The 19253-nt window shown below is 43.8% G+C and overlaps 1 non-coding gene across 1 annotated transcript; it reads left to right on the top strand.

The window, feature by feature from the left end:
• Window positions 1–18863: 18863 nt before the first annotated feature.
• On the top strand, window positions 18864–18934 carry TRNAK-UUU (transfer RNA lysine (anticodon UUU)). Its single transcript has one exon. It is a non-coding gene; the product is annotated as a tRNA-Lys (tRNA).
• Window positions 18935–19253: the final 319 nt, after the last annotated feature.

Here is a 19253-nt window from a genome sequence, read left to right as displayed (position 1 = left end):
CATGGAATGTATGATGTATGAATCTAGGAAAATTGATAGTCATCAAAAATTAAATAGAAAGCATAAAGATGGATATCCTAGGGGTGGAGCCAAAATGGAGCCCTTGACAGATGCATGGTGCCATCCCCCTGCAGCAAAGATCCAAAAAAATAAGTAAAACAGATACAAACATCAATCCTGGAAGCCTGATCATCAAACGAAGAGATAAAGAACTAGATCAAACACTGAATGGAAGAAGAAACTGATGGAAAACAGAGAACAAGCAGAGATATGGAGTGGAAGTCCCCTGCCAACTAACACAGCACAGCTTTGCCATCTTGAAATACAGCCAGCAATGACCTGGACAGGGAGTACAGGAAGGCAACTTCATGGAGCTCCCAACAGGAGACAGAGCACCTGGTAACCAGAGAACATGCTTTCCCACCCCTAACCCTTCTGGTGAGTAGAAGCAAGAAACCCCCTCCCCCGCAATTCCAGCAGACCCCACTGCTGAGGTTTACAATATGAGCCCCCACACAAGCATCCTGGGCCTGCCCTCCCTCTCCTGCTGTGTGGCTTTTTTTTCTTTCTTTCTTTCTTTCTTCCTTTTCTGTCTCCCTCCCACCTAGCCCCATATACCACCTCTCCTCCCCCTTCCTGCTAACTCCTGACATGCTGCTTTTTTTTTTTCTTTCTTCTTCCCATCTAGGCCAGTACACTACCCCTCTGTCCCACCGGCCCCCTGGGTCTGCCTGCCCACACTCACCGGCCTCTGCTGCACAGCCCTTTTTTTTTCTTTTCTTTCTCCTTCCCACCTAGCCCATATACCACCTCTCTTCCCTTCCTGCTGGACCCCACCATGCTGCTATGGCTAGAGAGCCACCAGCCTACCACTGCCCCAGGTCCGCCCTGCCCCTACCCTCTGGCTCCCGCCATGCTGTCATTTTTTTTTTTTTCTTTCTCCCTCCCGCCTAACCCCTCATGCCACCTCCCTGCTCCACCAGCCCCCGGGTCTACACAGCTGCCTCTCAATGCCCCCAACTGTGCCACCATTTTTTTTTCCTTTCTTCCTTTTCTTTCTCCTCCTCACCCAGCCCCATGCACTTCCTCCCCTCCCTTCCTGCAAGCCCTCACTGTGCTGCTGTGGCTAGAGAATCACTGGCCCACTGCCACCCCAGGTCCACCTCACCACCACCCACCACATTGCCTTTTTTTTCCTTTTATTTTTCTTTCTTTTCTTTTGCCCTTCCACCTAGCCCCATAAGCTACCTCCCCTCCCTTCCCATTAGCCCTTTTGGTGCTGCTACAAATAGAGTGCCACCAGTGCACCAGCCTGCTGCTGCCCAGGGTCCACCCCGCCCCCATCCTCCAGCCCCCAACGTGCCACGATTTATTTTTCTTTCTTTTTTTCTTATTTCTCTTACTTTTCTTTTCTTTCTTCTTTTTATTTCCTTCTTTCCTTTCTCCCTCCCACCTATTCCCATATACAACCTCCCCCCTTTCCTGCCAGACTCTGGGTCAGCCTTACCCCCACCCACTGCCTCCTGCCATGCCATTTTTTTCCCTTTTTCCCACTGTTGTTCTTTCTTTCTCTTTTCTCTTCTTTCTCCCTCCCACATAGGCCCATACAACATCTCCCCAACTTCCCACCAGCCCCTGCTGCGCCACGGTGGCTAGAGTGTAGCCAGCACTCAGACCCACTGCCACACCAGGCCTGCACTGCTCCTCCCCTACCACCACTTGACCAGCTGCTGAACGATGGGAAGAGAGCCCATACCACTTTCCATCTGATGCCCTTGCCATCTGGCAGGGGCTGTGAATGCTCCCACATCCCTTGACCAACACCAGGAGGCAGACAGTGCCCATCCAGTCTGCCCTCAGCCACCTCACCAAACCAATGTACAGCAAAGCAGGCTCACCCTGCCTATTGCTGCCCTGCCCAACTGGATAAGGTGGTGAGAGATATCATGCCCACAGACAAACAAGCAGTAAGGCATGCCAGCCTGCCCCGTGACATATCAAAACAAAACAAAAAAGCAGGACAAAAACAAACAAACAACCATACAATCAATAAACAAAGAAAATAATACCTTAATGTGTGGAGAAACAGACAGTAACAAAACATACAAAAAAAGCAAGAAAAGATTGTTCCAGGAAGTGACCAGAATAATCAGATAACCTTCTGGCAGAAGAAAATGCGTTGGAATTACCTGATATGGAATTAAAAAGACTGATATTTAGGGCTCTCCAAAGGATTAGGAAAGAGATCAAGGAAAACACAGACAAAACCAAAGAAAACATAGACAAAATCATGGAAAACACAGACAAAACCAACAAATACTTTGCCAAAATCCAGGAAAACACAGACAAAGCAATAGGAGAATTCAGGAAAATTAAATGAAGAAAATGTCAAAATAAATAAGCAATTGGAAATCATATAAAAATAGCAACTAGAAATCCAAAAGATAACAAAAGTTCAGAAACGGACAAATCAACAGAAGGTTTTAGGAGCAAATTTGGAACAATAGAAGACAGAATCAGCAAGATTGAAGACAAATCTGTGGGCATCACTTTGTTTGAAGAAAAATCAGAGAAGAGAATGAAGAAAACCTAAGAATTATGTGGCACATAATCAAGAGCAAAAATTTGTGTGTGATCAGAGTTCCAGAACACGGGGAGAAAGCAGAAAACACAGAGAAGATTGTTGAAGATTTTCTGGCAGAAAACTTCCCAAATATTATGAAAGATAAAAAGCTGATGATTCAAAAACCTCAATGAACCCTACATAGGATAAACCGTAAAAGAAAGTCACCAAGACATTTCATAATCATGCTTCCCAAAACCAAAGACAAAGAAAGAATCCTGAAAGCCGCTTAAGAAAAATGAAGTCACTTACAAAGGGGAAACAACAAGACTAAACTCTGATTACTTGGCAGAAACTATGCAGGTAAGAAGGCAATGGGCTGACATATATAAAACCTTGAAAGAATAAAACTGCCAACCAAGAATAAAAAAAAAAAACAGTGCTCCAAGAATAATATATCCTGCAAAACTTTCTCTCAAAATGATGGTGAAATTATGACATTTCCAGATAAACAGAAATTAAGGGAACTCATAGAAATCAACCCAAACTTACAAGAAATATTAAAGGGAGTTCTTCAGTTTGAGAACCAACAACATCAGAAAGCAACTGAAGTCTAGGACACTGGACAGCCTCAGCCAGATATCAAAGCAGGCAAAGAACCCTCAATAATAAAACAAAGCCAAAAGGCTTAAAACAGGGAAATAGAGACATCAGTCTGCAAATGATGACAATGTCAAAACAATAAAAAGGGTAATAAATGGTGTAGGTATAAAAAAAAAAAAATCCAAACCCATTGCTGTCAAGTTGATTCTGACTCATAGCAACCATATAGGACACAGTAGAACTGCCCATAGGGTTTCCAAGGACTGCCTGGTGGATTTGAACTGCTGACCTTTTGGTTAGTAGCCATAGCTCTTAACCACAATGCCGCCAGGGTTTCTGACGTAGGTATAGAATTTTCAGATGGAGAGAAAATCAAGGGAATATCAAGTAATAAAAGACTGGTTCAAACTTAGGAAAAGGTAACCACAAAGAAAGTTAACAAATCTACTCATGAAAATAAAAAAAAGGCAACAATAAACTCATGTCTATTGATAATCACACTGAGTGTAAATGGCTTAAAATGCACCCATAAAGAGACAGAATGGCACATTAAAAAAAAAAAAAAAAGACCCATCAAAATGCTGTTTACAAGGGACACACCTTAGACACAAAGACATAAATATATTAAAAATCAAAAGATGGAAAAAATATGTCAAGCAAACAACAACCAAAAAAGAGCAGGAGTGGCAATGCTAACCTCAGATAAAATAGACTTTAAAACAAAATCTACCATAACAGACAAGGAAGGACATTACATAATGGTTAAAGTGCTTATCAACAGATGAATGGATAAATAAACTATGGTACATACACACAACAGAATACTACACAATGATAAAGAACATTGATGAATCCATAAAACATCTCACAACATAAATGAATTGGGATGGCATTATGCTGAGTGAAATAAATCAAACACAAAAGGACAAAAATTGTATGAAATCACTATTACAAAATCTCAAGAAAAGGTTTACACACAGAAAAAAAACAATTTTTAATGGTTATGAGGGTGGGGAGGGGCAGGAAGTAGAAATACTGACTAGACAATAGACAAGTGTTAACTTTGGTGACGGGAAAGACAACACACAATATAGGGGAAGTCAGCACAACTTGACCAAAGAAAAGCCACAGAAGTTTCCTACACATATCCAAACACCTTGAGGGACTGAGTTACTGGGGATGATGGCTGGGGACCATAGTTTCAGGGACATCTAGGTCAATTGGCATAATGTAGTTCAAAAAGAAAATGTTCTACATGGTACTTTGGCAAGTAGTATCTGGGGTCTTAAAAGCTTGCAAGTAGCCATCTAAGATACATCTATTTGTCCCATCCCACCTGGAGCAAAGGAGAATGAAAAAAAAAAACCCGAAGAGACAAGGAAAATATTAGTCCAAAGGACTAATGGGCCACATGAATCACAGCCTCCACCAGTCTGAGCCCAAAAGAACTGGATGGTATCCAGCTACCACCTCAACTACTCTGACAGGGATCAAAATAGAGGGTCCCAGACAGAACAGGGGAAAAATGTAGACATTAGCCACCAGATACCCTGCTAACTCAGAACTGAAGCCACTGTCAAACTCCACCTTTTAGCCAAAGATTATATAGAACTATTAAACAAATGCCAAGAACATGATTCTTAGTTCAATTAAGTATACAAGATCAAATGGGTAACACCTTCCCAAAAGCAAAGAAGGCAGGAAGGGACAGGAAAGTTGGATGAATGGACATGGGGAACCCAGGGTGTAAAGGGAAATAGGGAGGATGCTGACACATTGCAGGGATTGCAACCAATGTCACAAAACAATTTGTGTATAAATTTTTGAATGAGGAACTAATTTGCACTGTATAATTTCATCTGAAGAACAATAATATTCAATCAATCAATAAATATAACATAACCAAAAAAAAGGTCAGTATCCTGGGCATTAGTGAGCTAAAGTGGGCTGGCGTTGGCCATTTTGAGTCAGACAATCATATGATCTACTATGCCAGGAATGACAAAGTGAAGAGTAATGGCAACGCATTCATTGTCAAAAAGAACATTGCAAGAGCTATCCTGAAGTACAGTGATAGGATAACATCCATATGCCTACAAGGAACACCAGTTAATATGGCTATTATTCACACTTACACACCAACTATTAAAATTGAAGAATTTACCATCTTCTGAAGTCTAAAATTGACCAAACATGCAATTACTAGTGATTGGAATGTGAAAGTTGGAAACAAAGGAAAAGGATCTGTAGCTGGAAAATATGGCCTTGGTGATAGAAATGACACCAGAGATCACATAACAGAATTTGGCAAGATCAACGACTTATTTATTGCAAACATCTTTTTTTCAACAACATAAACAGTGACTATACACACAAAGTTCACCATATGGAATACACAGGAATCAAATTGGCTCTAGCTGTGGAAAGAGATGATGGAGAAACTCAATATCATTAGTCAGAACAAGACCAGAGGCTAACAGTAAAACAAACCATCAATTGCTCATATATAAGTTCAAGTTGAAGCTGAAGAAAATTAGAACAAGTCCATAAGAACCAAAACACGACCTTGAATATATCCCACCTGAATTTAGAGACCATCTCAAGAATAGATTTGATGCATTGAACACTAATGACTGAAGACCAGACAAGTTGTGGAAGGACATCATACATAAAGAAAGCAAAAAGTCATTTAAAAGACAACAAAGAAAGAAAAGACCAAAATGGATGTCAGAAGAGACTCTGAAACTTGCTCTTGAACGTCAAGTACCTAAAGTGAATGGAAGAAATGATGAAGTCAAAGAGGTAAACAGCAGAAGTGTGTTCAATGAAGTGTGCAAAGACCCGGAGTTAGAAAGCCAAAAGGAAAGAACATGCCTAGCATTTCTCAAGCTGAAAGAACTGAAGAAAAAATTCAAGCCTCAAGTTGTAATACTAAAGGATTCTATGGGCAAAATATTGAATAACGCAGGAAGCATCCAAAGTAGATGGAAAAAATACACAGAGACACTGTACTAAAAAGATTTGGTCAACGTTCAACCATTTCAGGAGATAGCATATAATCAAGAACCAATAATATTGAAGGAAGAAGTCCAATCTACACCAAAGGCATTGGTGAAAAACAAAGCTTCAGGAGCTGACAGAATCCCAATCGAGATGTTTCAACAAACAGATGCAATGCTAGAGGTGCTGACTCACCTATGCCAAGAGATTTGGAAGACAGCTACCTCGACAACTGTCTTAGGCTGGGTTCTCTAGAGAGTAAAACCATTGAAGCGTGTGTATGTATATATATATAATATCCTTGGAAACACTATTGGGCAGTTCTACTCTGTCCTATATGGTCACTATGAGTTGGAATTGACTTGATGGCAATGGGTTGTTTGTTTGTTGTGTATATATAGAGAGAGAGAGATTTATCTCAAGTAAATGGCTCACGCGGTTGTAGATGTTGGCAAGCCCCAAGTCCATGGGTCATACATCAGGGCGGAGGCTTTTCCTAACTGGTACGTGCAGGGGCTGATGAATGCAAGATTGGCAGGTGAGATGGCAGGCCCCTGGCTCCCAGTCTGCAGAGGCCGATGAATCTCAAGATAGAGAGCAATATAGCAGGCCGCTGGCTCAAGTCCCAAGAAGAGGTCAAATGATGATGAGCTTGACGCAGGACCCAAGGTGAGCCAAAGCCAGTGAGTTTTGCCAGATAGTCCATATACAGTAGATGCAAGCCACATCCCTGAGGAAACTTCCCTTACAACTGGTTGGCTGATCACATCCCCTCACATCATGTAGGTGATTACATTATATCACAAAATGGAGCATAACTACATCATTACATAACTGCCATATTACATCATTACATAACGGCCAAACTATATCATTACATAACTGCCAAAACTATACCATTGTGTAACTGCTAAACCACTGAGAATCATGGTCCAGCCAAGTTGACACACAACATCAATCGACTGGAAGAGATCCTTATTTTGCCCGTTCCAAAGAAAGGTGATCCAACAGAATGTGGATGTTATCGAACAAATCATTAATATCACACACAAGTAAAATTTTGCTGAAGATAAGTAAAAAACAGTTGTAGCAGTACATTGACAGGGAGCTGCCAGAAGTTCAAGCCAGATTCAGCAAAGGACGTGGAGTGAAGGATGTCATTGCTGATGTCAGATGGATGTTGTTTGAAAGCAGAGAATGCCAGAAAGATGTTTACCTGTGTTTTTTTTTTTAAACACTTAACTGTGTGGATCATAACAAATTATGGACAACATAATGGGAATTCCAGGACACTTATCGTGCTCCGTGCTCATGAGGAAGTCATTGGAACAGAACAAGGGGATTCTGCATAGTTTAAAATCAAGAAAGAGATCCATATTTGTGCCCATTCCAAAGAAAGGTGACCCAACAGAATGCAGAAATTATCAAATTATTAATATCACGAAGGTGTGTGTCATGGTTGTATCCTTTCACCATACTTATTCAGTTTGTATGCCAAGCAAATAATCCAAGAAGCTGAACTATATGAAGAAAAACATGGCATCAAGATTGGAGAAAGACTCATGAACAACCTGTGATATGGAGATGACACAACCTTGCTTGCTGAAAGTGAAGAGGACCTGAAGCACTTACTGATGAAGCTCAAAGACCACAGCCTTCAGTACGGATTGCACCTTGACATAAAGAAAACAAAAACCCTCACAACTGGACCAATAAGCAACATTATGATAAATGAAGAAAATATTGAAGTTGCCAAGGATTTCATTTTACTTGGATCCACAATCAACCCCCTTAGAAGCAGCAGTCAAAAAATCAAATGATGTATTGCACTGGGCGAATGTGCTGCAAAAGACCTCATTAAAGTGTTAAAAAGCAAAGATGTCACGTTAAGGACAAAGTTGCGTCTGATCCAAGCCATGGTATTTTCAATTGCCTCATACACATGGGAAAGCTGGACAATGAATAAGGAAGACTGAAGAAGAATTGACGCCTATGATGTTGGTGAAGAATCTTGAATATGCCATGAATTCCTAGAAGAACGAAAAAATCTATCATAGAAGTACAGCCCGGATGCTTCTTAGAAGGGAGGATGGTGAGACTTTGTCTCACGTACTTTGGACATGTTATCAGGAGAGACCAGTCCCTGAAAAAGGATATCGTGCTTGGTTAAGTAAATGGTCAGCAAAAAAGAGGAAGACCCTCAATGAGATGGATTGACACAGTGGCTGTGACAATGGACTCAAAGACAGCAATGATTGTGTGGATGGCACAGGACCAGGCGGTGTTTCATTCTGTTGTACCTGGAGTCACTATGACTCGGAACGGACTTGGCCACACCTAACAGCAACAATGACAGCAATAGTAAGTCTAACCAATTCCTTCTACAGAAAAAAAATCTAACTCTCTTACCTTTGGCAAAGGCAAACATAGAACTTGAAAACTAGAAGAGTGGTTGAGAGCACGAACTTTGGATTCAGACAAGCCTGGATTCAAGTTCTGGCCCTGCCATTCATTAATTAGCTGCTGTAACTTTGGACAAATTATATAACTTCTTTGAACCTCAGTCACTTCATCTGTTAAATGAATAATACCTGCCTCACAAATGCCTAAACAGTGGTTTGGATTAAGTGAAACCGTGAGGCATAAGCATTTCTCAAAATGCCTGGAATGTAATAAAGGCTCAACAAATGTTAGTCATTACTGTTAGTAGGAGAAGATGCTGCCACTGATGACTTACGTGAGCCTCGAGGAGTTGCTTCCATCTTTGTAAAATAAAGCAGTTGGGCCAGGACATCCCCAAGGGCCTCTTCAGACCTGACATCTGAGGGGTTGTTGCTGAGCCTTTGGCAGGACTAGCTAAGCAGGTGGTCAAGGTTTCCTGTTCTGATTTCCAAGGTAGAGCACTTCTGCTGAAGCAATTAGGGTCCGGCTGTGAAAACACTTAAGATCTGCCCTCTCCATCTGTGCTGGCCTGGAGACTAGTGAGCTCTCCATCATGAGGGCATCCAAGGAGAAGCTTAATAACTACTTGCTGTAAATATGGTAGGGAAGATTCAAACATAGAACAGGGGTCAACTGCATGAAGCTTGGGGTCGCTTCCAACCCAAAGACACCATACTTCCAAAAAATAGAAAACCAGGTGCTCTAAACTCCTTGGGAATCACTCCTTGCTGTTAGAACCAACTAACCCAAAAACCCAGTGCCGTCAAATCGGTTCCGACTCATAGCGACCCTATAGGACAGTGTAGAACTGCCCCATAGAGTTTCCAGGGAGCACCTGGAGGTTTCAAACTGCTGACCCTTTGGTTAGCAGCCATAGCACTTAACCACTACACCACCAGGGTTTCCTACTTACAGTGACACTGAAGGACAGAGTAGAACTGCCTCATAGAGTTTCCAAGGAGTGCCTGGCGGATTCAAACTGCCGACCCTTTCGTTAGCAGCTAGCCACCTAGAAAAGCTCTGAGCCTGCCAGCTCAGGCCTGTTTGTCTGCCTGTCCATCCAGGCTAAGGAAATACTTCTACCAAACCAAACGTGGTCTTCCAGGCAGGAGGAAGGTGAAGGACCAGGTCTGATGCTTTTCCAAATGGACCACTGGCTGTTGCTGGCAGGTGCTCATGGACCTGACCAGTTCACCCAGGAATTCAAAATTAAAATCAAGTTCTAGGATTGGGACATTGGGAAAAAAAGAACCAGCAGTCTCGTTTATTGATGAGAAGCCAGGTAAAAACAACGAGGGACTGGGAGATTTGCCCACAAGAAAAATTCATTCCCTCTCCTTGGAAACGCTAATGATATTTGGACTGTCTGATTTTATTGTCTGATCTGTTTTCTCATAAGGAATTGAACACCAAGTCCTTGGGAGACAAGAAGGAAGATGCCGTTGCCAGAGGTAAGGCTGGCAGGCCGGGACAAGCCAAGTCCCCCTTTGTCAATGCACCAAAGCTGGGGCCCTGGGCTCTGGCAATGGCCTGCCATCTAATTTCACCGTATGGAGATGACCCTTGGGAAAACCTTAGCACCTTGGAAGATTGCTTCTAGGCAGAGGCTTTCTGGCTCACTGGCCTTCTGGGCCTCAAAGCACTTCACAAAATGGCCTTACTCAATTCTCACTACAGCTGCTTACCAGTATCATCTCCTTTCTACTGAGGAGGATTCAAGTCCAGGGTAGTGAGGTGACTTGAACAAGGTTACGCCTGTATTTCCCCAGCCTCTCACGGTGGAATTTTTAATATTATGTAGAAAGAGCAGAATAAACACTGCCTTTTTGGAGTCAGAGCCGAGTTCCTGGGTGGTACAAACGGCTAAGTGCTCAGCTACTAACTGGAAGGTTGGCGGTTCCAGTCCACCCAGAGATGCCTCAGAAGAATGTCCTGATGATCTTTTTTAAGAAAGACCACAGGCATTAGAAACCCTATGGAGCACAGTTCTACTCTGACACGCACGGGGTCGCAATGAGTCAGAATCTTCTTGAGAGCAACTGACTTTGTTTTGTCTTAGTCAGGCAATCTTGGCTTCAAATCCTATTTATTATCTGTGTGATCTTAGACAAGTCACTTGACCACTCTGTACCTCAGATTCCCTAACTATAAAATGAGCATGAAAATAAGAAAGCCTTCATAATATTTCTGTGAGGATTACAATGAGTTGTTAATGTGTGGTGCTTAGAACAGTGCCTGGGTATGGTAGGCATTAGGGAACAATAGCCTTTACTACCACAGGTGCCCGCATCATTCAATGCCCTGGGGAGTGTCTAGAAGGGCAGGGAAAAGAGTAGCTTTATAAGTTGGAAGAGGACATTTGTGGTTTAGTGGTAGAATTCTTACCTTCCACGTGGGAGACCAGAGTTTGATTCCCAGCCAACACACCTTATAAGCAGCCACTACCTGTCTATCAATGGAGGTTTGTGTGTTATGAGCTTCAGGGGAGCTTCCAGACTAAGACAGTCTGGAAAGAAAGGCCTGACAATCTACTTCCGAAATCAGCCACTGAAAACCCTATGGATGACAACGGTGTGATCTGCAACTGAAGATGGGCCTGGTGCGGGACCAGGCAGCTTTACGTTCCATTGTACATGAGGTCACCGTGAGTCAGTGTGACTGGACAGCAGCTAACAACAACAACTGCCCCCAGCCTTCTGCCTCACCCTCCTGTGGGCCATGCACCACCAGGCTTCACAGTCTTTCTCTCTTCTCAGTGCTGTCCTCTTCTCCCCCATCAGGCTTCAAAAGGGTGGCTTGAGTTCTCACATCTGCCCAGAATGGGCACATTTCAAGACAGAAAAGCAAGGGAAGCTGAAGGCGTAAGCCTGGAGCTGCTAGCCCAATGGGAGGGCCAGCAGTGAAAAGGCTTCCTTCAACTGCTTCCTCCTGCTGACAAATGCCCTTGGCCTCTCCAGCTGCTGCCTCGGCCAAGAGGAGGGCTTGGCCTGAGGTATACAGTTTCTCCTGAAGGATGACCTAAGCACAGCCTTTCTAGGGATTAAAAATGACCAGCTGGGGAGGACCACCACCCTCCTTCATCAACCCAGGCTCTGCTCTCCTAGGTGAGAAGGTGTCTGCCTTCTCTGGGAGAGGAGAAGGAAGTCAAGACTGCAGGGGCAGGGCTTCTGTAGCCATCCTGTGCAGCACTAGTGAATGCCGATGGGCTCACGGGGCCAACTGGGTCCCCAGTGCTTACCCAAAGATCAACTGATGTTCAGCATGACCAAGGCACTGTACAGGTGGAGGTGGACACTCTATGGGTGGAAGTGGAGTGGAAGGAATGGGTGATGGGGACAAATTATCTGCTCTCACAGCTAAGTCCAGACAGGATGATCAGACAACAGCACAAGTAGCCCTGAGACAGGCTAGGGATTGAAAAATGCCACTCAGGTTTGAAAGAGGGCACACCTCTTCTAACTATGGAGATCCTGAAGGTCGTGTACAGAAAGTGGAGTTTGGGCTGGGAAGAGCTGGAATGTGCTGGTGTCTTAGGCTGGTTCTCTAGAGAAGGAAAAATAGCAAAGTGTTTCGAGAGAGAGAGAGAGAGATTTAGCTCAAGGAAATGGCTCATGCGGTTGTAGACACTGGCAAGTCCCAAGTCCCTGGGTCAGACATCAGGCTGGAGGCTTCTCCTGACTCACATAGCTGCAGGAGCTGATGAACTCAAGATTAGGTCAAACAGCAGGCCACTGGCTCACAGGCTTCAGAGGCTGACGAATCCAAAATTGCTACGACGGCAGACTGCTGGCTGAAGTCCCAAGAACCAAAGGTCAGATGTTGACGACCCAAATAAAGGATACAGAGCAGAGCAAAAGCCAGCAAACTTTGCCAGAAAGTTCATATATTGGTTGCAGGCCACACCCCCAAAGAAACTCCCTTTCAACTGATTGGCTGCTTATAGCAGATCTCATCATGGAGGTGATTACATCATTAGCCAACTGCCAAACTACATCGTAACTGCCAAACCAATGAGAATCATGGCCCAGGCAAGTTGAAAGACAAACTTAACCATTACAGCTGGGATGATGTTATAGATTGAATTGTGTCCTCCCAAAATATGTGTTGGAATCCTAGCCCATATATCTGTGGTTATAATCCCCTTTGAGAATAGAATTCTTTGTTATGTTAATGAGGCCACGTCAGGATACAGTGTGTCCTGAATCTAATCACTTGTGAGTGCTGTGAAGAGGAGAGTAGACACGGAGACAAGCAAACACGAATGGGAGAGGGCAAGGGCGAAGGTGAGGGCGAGGGTGGGCTGGGGAAGAGATACCACATGTTTATATAGCCGTGAATTTGAACTTCTAGCCTCCTAAACTGTGAGAAAATAAATTTCTATTCTTTAAAGCCACTCAGTTGTAGTATATCTGTTACTGCAGCACTAAGAACTAAGATGGGGAGGAAAAGCTCCCCAGGCTGTATGAGCTAGGGGGTATGGATGTGTTGGGAGGCAGGGCACGGTCCAGTTTGGCCGAAGTGAATCAGGACACAATTCAATCTATAACATCATCCCAGCTGTAATGGTTAAGTTTGTCTTTCAACTTGCCTGGGCCATGATTCTCAGTTTTATGAGACACGATGCTTAGTCTTCACCGATGCCAGTCCAAACCACGGGCTGTCCAGCAAAAAAACCCCGGAAAAGTCTGGAAGGTTCGGGGCTGGGTGGGAGGGATGCAGTCCACTCTGTTACTATCCTGGTGAATTCAAACTGCCCTCCTCACACCCAAACCTTTTTCTTAAAGTATAATTTATACTTAATATTCATAATATTATAATTAAAGTAATTATATTATATATTAATTATAGTATAAGCAAATTAATATTAATTTAATAATATTTTATATTATTTAATATAATAAATTTTAATTTCTTATTTCTTGTTGGTGGTGTTGAAAATATACACAGCAAAACACAATACCAATTGGACAACGTCTACATATACAATTCAGTGACGCTGATGACGTACTTCAAATTGTGTCCCCATTCTCACCCTCCTTTTTCGAGTTGTTCCTCCCCCCATTAAATAAACCCACTGGCCCTAAGCTTCCTGTCTAAACTTTTTGAGTTGCTGTTACCAGTTGGATCCCATGTGGGTAGTTCTTTAAAAGGCACAATGCTCAAGGCAGATATCACCCATCCTATTTTGATGACAGTTCAGGGTTCCTGGGTACCAGGCAGGTGATGTGGGCAGAGCACACTGGTATTAGTGGGGACAACACACCTGCAAGACCTGGAACTTCTGTGTTAGCCCCAGGGCATGTACTCCTTGCTCCACCCCACCACGATACCTTCCCCTTGCCCATCCAGTGTGAGGGGGCCCTGCCTACCCCAGACCTGGTCCAGGTCTCCCATGCTTTAGGGACAGCTAGGCCTAGGGAAACCCCCCAAGGGGCCAGAACAGGGAAAGCCAGCTCTAGCCTGCTCCCTTCCTTCCACATTCTCTAGATATGTAAGCAATGTTTTCTACATGTTGGCCAACTTGTTTGATTGGCTTATCCAGGCCTCTTGGGTAGGTGAAGATTTGTCCTCAGCTTTGATCAGATCCAAATGCCTATTATCATGGCTCTTCTGATTTGCCACGAGCCTGAGCCATCTCAAGCTCCTCCCTAACATCTCTGGTGCCGTGGCACTCTGTCTGTCCCTTTATGACCTGGAGTAAGGCAGGGCTACCAGGGGCAGAGGTGCCACTCAGTGCAGATGGTGCTCTGATGCTTGGCTAAGCAAAGCCTCTTCCCCAGATGTCATCATTTGGTCACTGTTTGCAAGGGCAGCATCTTGACAGCACAGTCTAGTCTGGTCACTGCTCCTGGGCCTGCCCAGAGCGCCCCTGACCTCAGCCCACAGACGACACCCACTGCTGGCTCCCAGTGGCTGAAGCTTGAGGCACCACGTGGATGCCTAACGTGGCTCATGAATGGCGGCAGCCACTGAAAGTTCCCTGCGCCCCGTGCCCAAGCTCAGGGGAGGCTGTTCCAGGGTCAACAGTGGCCTAAATGGTTGGATACACTTATTTGGGAAATGAGAATTCACTCCAACTCAATTGAATCTCACTTAAGGGTTTTTTGGAGCATCTGTAAGAATTAAGAAGTCCCTGGATGGTGTTTGGCTGCTAACCAAAAGGTTGGAGGTTCAAGTCCACCCAGAGGTACCTCAGAAGAAGGATCTGGTGATCTATGTCTTAAAAACCAGGTATTTAGAACGCTGTGATGCACAGTTCTGCTCTGATACACATGGGGTCATCACGGGTTGGAATCGACTTGACAGTAACTAGTTTTTACTGGTTATAAGATCCAGGCCCTAGGCTGAGCTTTGAGGTAACCAGGAGCAGATCCTGCTTCAGAAAAAAAGGTCATGGCTACTAGGCCTTAGCATTCACTGTCCTCTCTGAAATACTTTTCTCTCTTCACCGAATTCATTATCTCTTCCTACTCTGCCTTCTCTAGTGGTGCAAAGATTAAGCACTCAGCTGTTAACCGAAAGATTGGCGGTTCCAACTTACCCACAAGCTACTTTTATTTTTTTACAAGGGAGAAAGACCTAGAGATCTTCTTTTAAGAACACGGCCTAGAAAACCCTAGGGAGCAGTTCTACTCTGTCAAATGGGGTAGCTATGAGTCCAGTATCGACTTGATGGCATCTCACAACAACAACCTCAACTCTGCCTTCAGCACTTCGCTCCATGTGACTTCCTCTTGACGTCTTTTTTGTGTGTGTGTAGTTGACAGCTTCCTTATTTCACTTGATTTTCTGTGCTGAGTCGTTTTTTCTTTACATATTTTCTTTTCCTCTTTTTCACTGTTGTTGATTTTGTATCTGCTGAGACTTTATGTTTTTCTTGTTTTTCACTTTAATGTGTAGGACTGTTAGTCTCCTTTGTGGTTACCTTAATATTAACCCCTATTTTTCTAAGTTTAAACCAATTTTTTATATCTTTATATCGCCTCGACTTCCTCTCCATAGAAAAGATCTATGACTATGTTTTTTAATCCCTCTTTTTTGTTTTAATGTTGTCATCTTTTACATAATGACATTCAATGTGACTTCCTTGGGGAGGTTTCCCTGCCTTCCATGGCTCAGGCTAATCCCCCAGTTATATCTTTTCACAGCCCCATGTTCCACTCCTTGGCAGCACTGTCACTGCAGAAATTTCATAGTGACCTCTGTGATTATTTAATTAATGCATGTCACCCCGGCTAGGCTGACAGTAAGCCCCATGAGGGCAGGAACAAGGTCCATTTCCTTCACCATTATATGTTCAGTTTTTACACCATCACAGGGCCTGGTATAATAATATCCCAACAAATACTTATTGAGTAAAGACATGAATAAACAAGGAATATAACCAAGGTCACTGCCTGAGAGGTTCAGGTAAGGGTGGAGAGCATGTGAAGGGTGAAGATTTCACCTGGGTTGAGAAGATCAGAAGGTGCCCTGGAGGAACTGGTGGGTCAGGAGAACCTTGACGAACGTGTGGGACTTTGACGAGTGGAGATGAGGGTAAGCCATTTCTGGTGAGGGCCAGCAGGAGCAAATCCTTAGAGGAAAGGAAGTAAAAGAAATTGTTTGGAAAATAGCAAGAAACTGGTTTTATCTAGAGCATACAGAGGAAGCCAAACCGAAAAACCAAATCAGTGGCTGCTGAGTCCATTCGGACTCATGGTGACCCCATATGTCAGAGGAGAACTGAGCTCCTCAGAGTTTTCTTGGCTGTAATCTTAACAGAAACAGATCACCAGGACTTTCTTCCACGGCACTGCTAGGTGTGTTCAAATGGTCAACTTTTCAGTTAGTAGCTGAAAGCAAACCGTTTGCACCACCCAGTGACCTATATGGAGCAAAAGTGCAGTGAAATGAGGTGGGAAGGAAGGTAACATGGAATGAAGTGTCTTGGATGCCAGGCTAAGAGCTGGGATTGGTGGGGAGCCTGTGGGGTGCCACTGATGGGGAAGAGGCTGGACCCAGAGGCCCAGTTAGGAAGCTGCCCAGCTCTGATATTCTATAACAGGGAAATCTTGATCAGTTGGGCTGCAGTGAACTTCCTCCCCCATTTTCTGGCCTTGGAGAAAAAGACGAAGGTGACATGATTTCCTAGAACAGCTGGTGTCAGGTGATGGGTTGGACATACTCCGTTTGCCCCTCCAGGCCCTCTCCCCACCCTTCTCCACCTGCTCTGGGCCTTGGGAGGCTGAATCTTGGACTGTGCCAACCCTGCTCACTTGCCTTCTGGTTCCAACTGGGTTCAGTTACTGGATGGAACCAGCAGGAGGTGGGAGGCAGTAGGAGAGAGGGGTAGGGAATTCTCTCCTCAGCTTCCTCCTCCAGGGTCACTGCAGTGGACTGCAACGCTCTGCCAAAGGCATACCGCTGTCCAGGGGCTCTCTCCCACAGCTGCAGCTCCCTCTGGGTTCTGATGGCTCCTCCCTTGCTTTGCCGTACTAGCCCTGAGGTACATCACCACGCCTTGCTAGTTTTCCTTAATCTGTTGAATTCCTTTCATCTTTCCTTTAATCCAGTACAGCACAGATTGCTGGTTCCTACTCCCAGGGTTTCTGACTCAATAGGTCTAGGGTGGGGCCCAAGAATTTGCATTTCTAACAAACTCCCAGATGAAGGTGATATTGCTTGTCCAGGGATCATACTTTGAGAACACTTCCCTAGACCTTTAGTTGCCAGCCCACAAACCAAAAACCCTTGGGGTTCGGAATTCCCAAATCTATAAGCACTATTTAAAATCTGAATAAATATTTATTAGACATCATAAACAAGATTGTGATAAGTGGAGAAGAAATTGAAGTTGTTAGGATTTCATTCTACTTGGATCAACAATCAATGTCCGCGGAAGCAGCAGCCAAGACATCAAATTACCTATTGAATTGGGCAAATTGGCTGCAAAAGACCTCTTTAAAGTGTTAAAAAGCAAAGATACTACTTTGAGGACTAAGGTGTGCCTGACTCATTTCATGGTCTTCTCAGCTCTTCATATGTATGCGAAAGCTGGACAATGAAAAAGGAAGATAAAAAAGAATTGACGCACTTGAATTGTGGTGTTGGTGAAGAATATTGAATATACCATGGGCTGCCAGAAGAATAAACAAATCAGTTTTGGAGGAAGTACAGCCAGAATGCTTCTTAGAAGGGAGGATGGCAAGACTTAGTCTTGCTTACTTTGGAGACGTCATCGGGAAAGATTAACTGTTAGAGAAGGACATCATGTTTGGTAAGGTGGAGTACCAGTTAAAATGAAGAAAACCCTCTGTCTTAGTTATCTAGTGCTGCTCTAACAGAAATACCACAAGTGAATGGCTTAAATTTATATTCTCAAAGTTCAGGAGGCTAGAAGTCTGAATTCAGAGTGCTGGCTCTAGGGGGAAGGCTTTCACTCTGTGTTGGCTCTGGAGGAAGGTCCTTGTATCTTCTGAGCTTCTGCTCCTGGGCAATCTTTACTTGACTTGGCATCTGTCTTCTCCCATCCCTACTACTTAGCTTGCTTACTTAATCTCTTTTGCATCTCAAAAAAGATTGATTCAAGATACATCCTAATCCTGCCTCATTAACATAACAAACATAACCCATTCAAAAACGGGATTATAACCACAGGCAGAGGTTAGGATTTACAACACATCACAAAACAGCGAATAATTACATCAGATCACAAAATGGAGGACAACACCACAATACTGGAAATCATGGCCTAGCCAAGTTGATACATATTTTGGGGGGACATAATTCAATTCATAACACCCTCCACGAGGTGGATTGACACAGTGGCCATAACAGTCAGCTCAAACATACCAACAATGTTCTGTTCTGTCATCCATAAGGCTGCCATGAGTCAGAGGTGACTTGAAGGCAACCAATAACAACAGACATAAATTACTATGGTTTTTCAAATTAATGTAAGTACTGTTTTAATACAAATTTAGCTGAATATCTTAGAGTTCCATGTAGCTTTTTGTAAGTATGCATATTCTCTATGCATTGATACTAAAATACAACTACAATCAGAAGGAGGGATCCTGAAACTGAAAATCCTGGGGAGCCCTAGCACTGGGCCATCTTGCCCTATGTAGTTAATTCCTGTGTTCTTGTTCAGAGGAAAGCATTTGGTGAAAAACTGTAAATTCTCCTCCTGACTGGATTTTTCCTCTGGTCTGTTTGCATTTCCGTCTCTCCATCTCACTTCAGTTTTGCCAGTCCTGTATTTTCCCCAGGGGCATTGGTGGTTCGGTGATAGAATTCTTGCCTTTTATGCAGGAGGCCTGGGTTCGATTCCCAACCAATGCACCCATCTGTCAGTAGAGGCTTGTATGTTGCTCTGCTGTTTGAATGGATTTCAGCAGAGCTTCCAGACTAAGACGTGAAAAACTTGTGGATCACAATGGCCTGATCCCATTGTTCATGGGACCCCTATGAGTTGGGGGCCAATTTGACAGCAGTTAACAACATATTTTTCCCAATTTTGGCTTGGGTGCAGTGAATGTGCTACTGAATTGGCAACACTAGCATAAGGATGCCTGTGTTGGGTCCCACCAGAGGTGATCATCCTTGCAAATGAGAGACAGAATCACTTTTTACCCCCTTTCTTTGTTCTGAGACAGAACAG

This window comes from Loxodonta africana, chromosome 1 (genome assembly GCF_030014295.1).
Source record: "Loxodonta africana isolate mLoxAfr1 chromosome 1, mLoxAfr1.hap2, whole genome shotgun sequence".
Lineage (NCBI taxonomy): Eukaryota > Metazoa > Chordata > Mammalia > Proboscidea > Elephantidae > Loxodonta > Loxodonta africana.
This window is presented reverse-complemented; position numbering and strand designations above follow the sequence as displayed.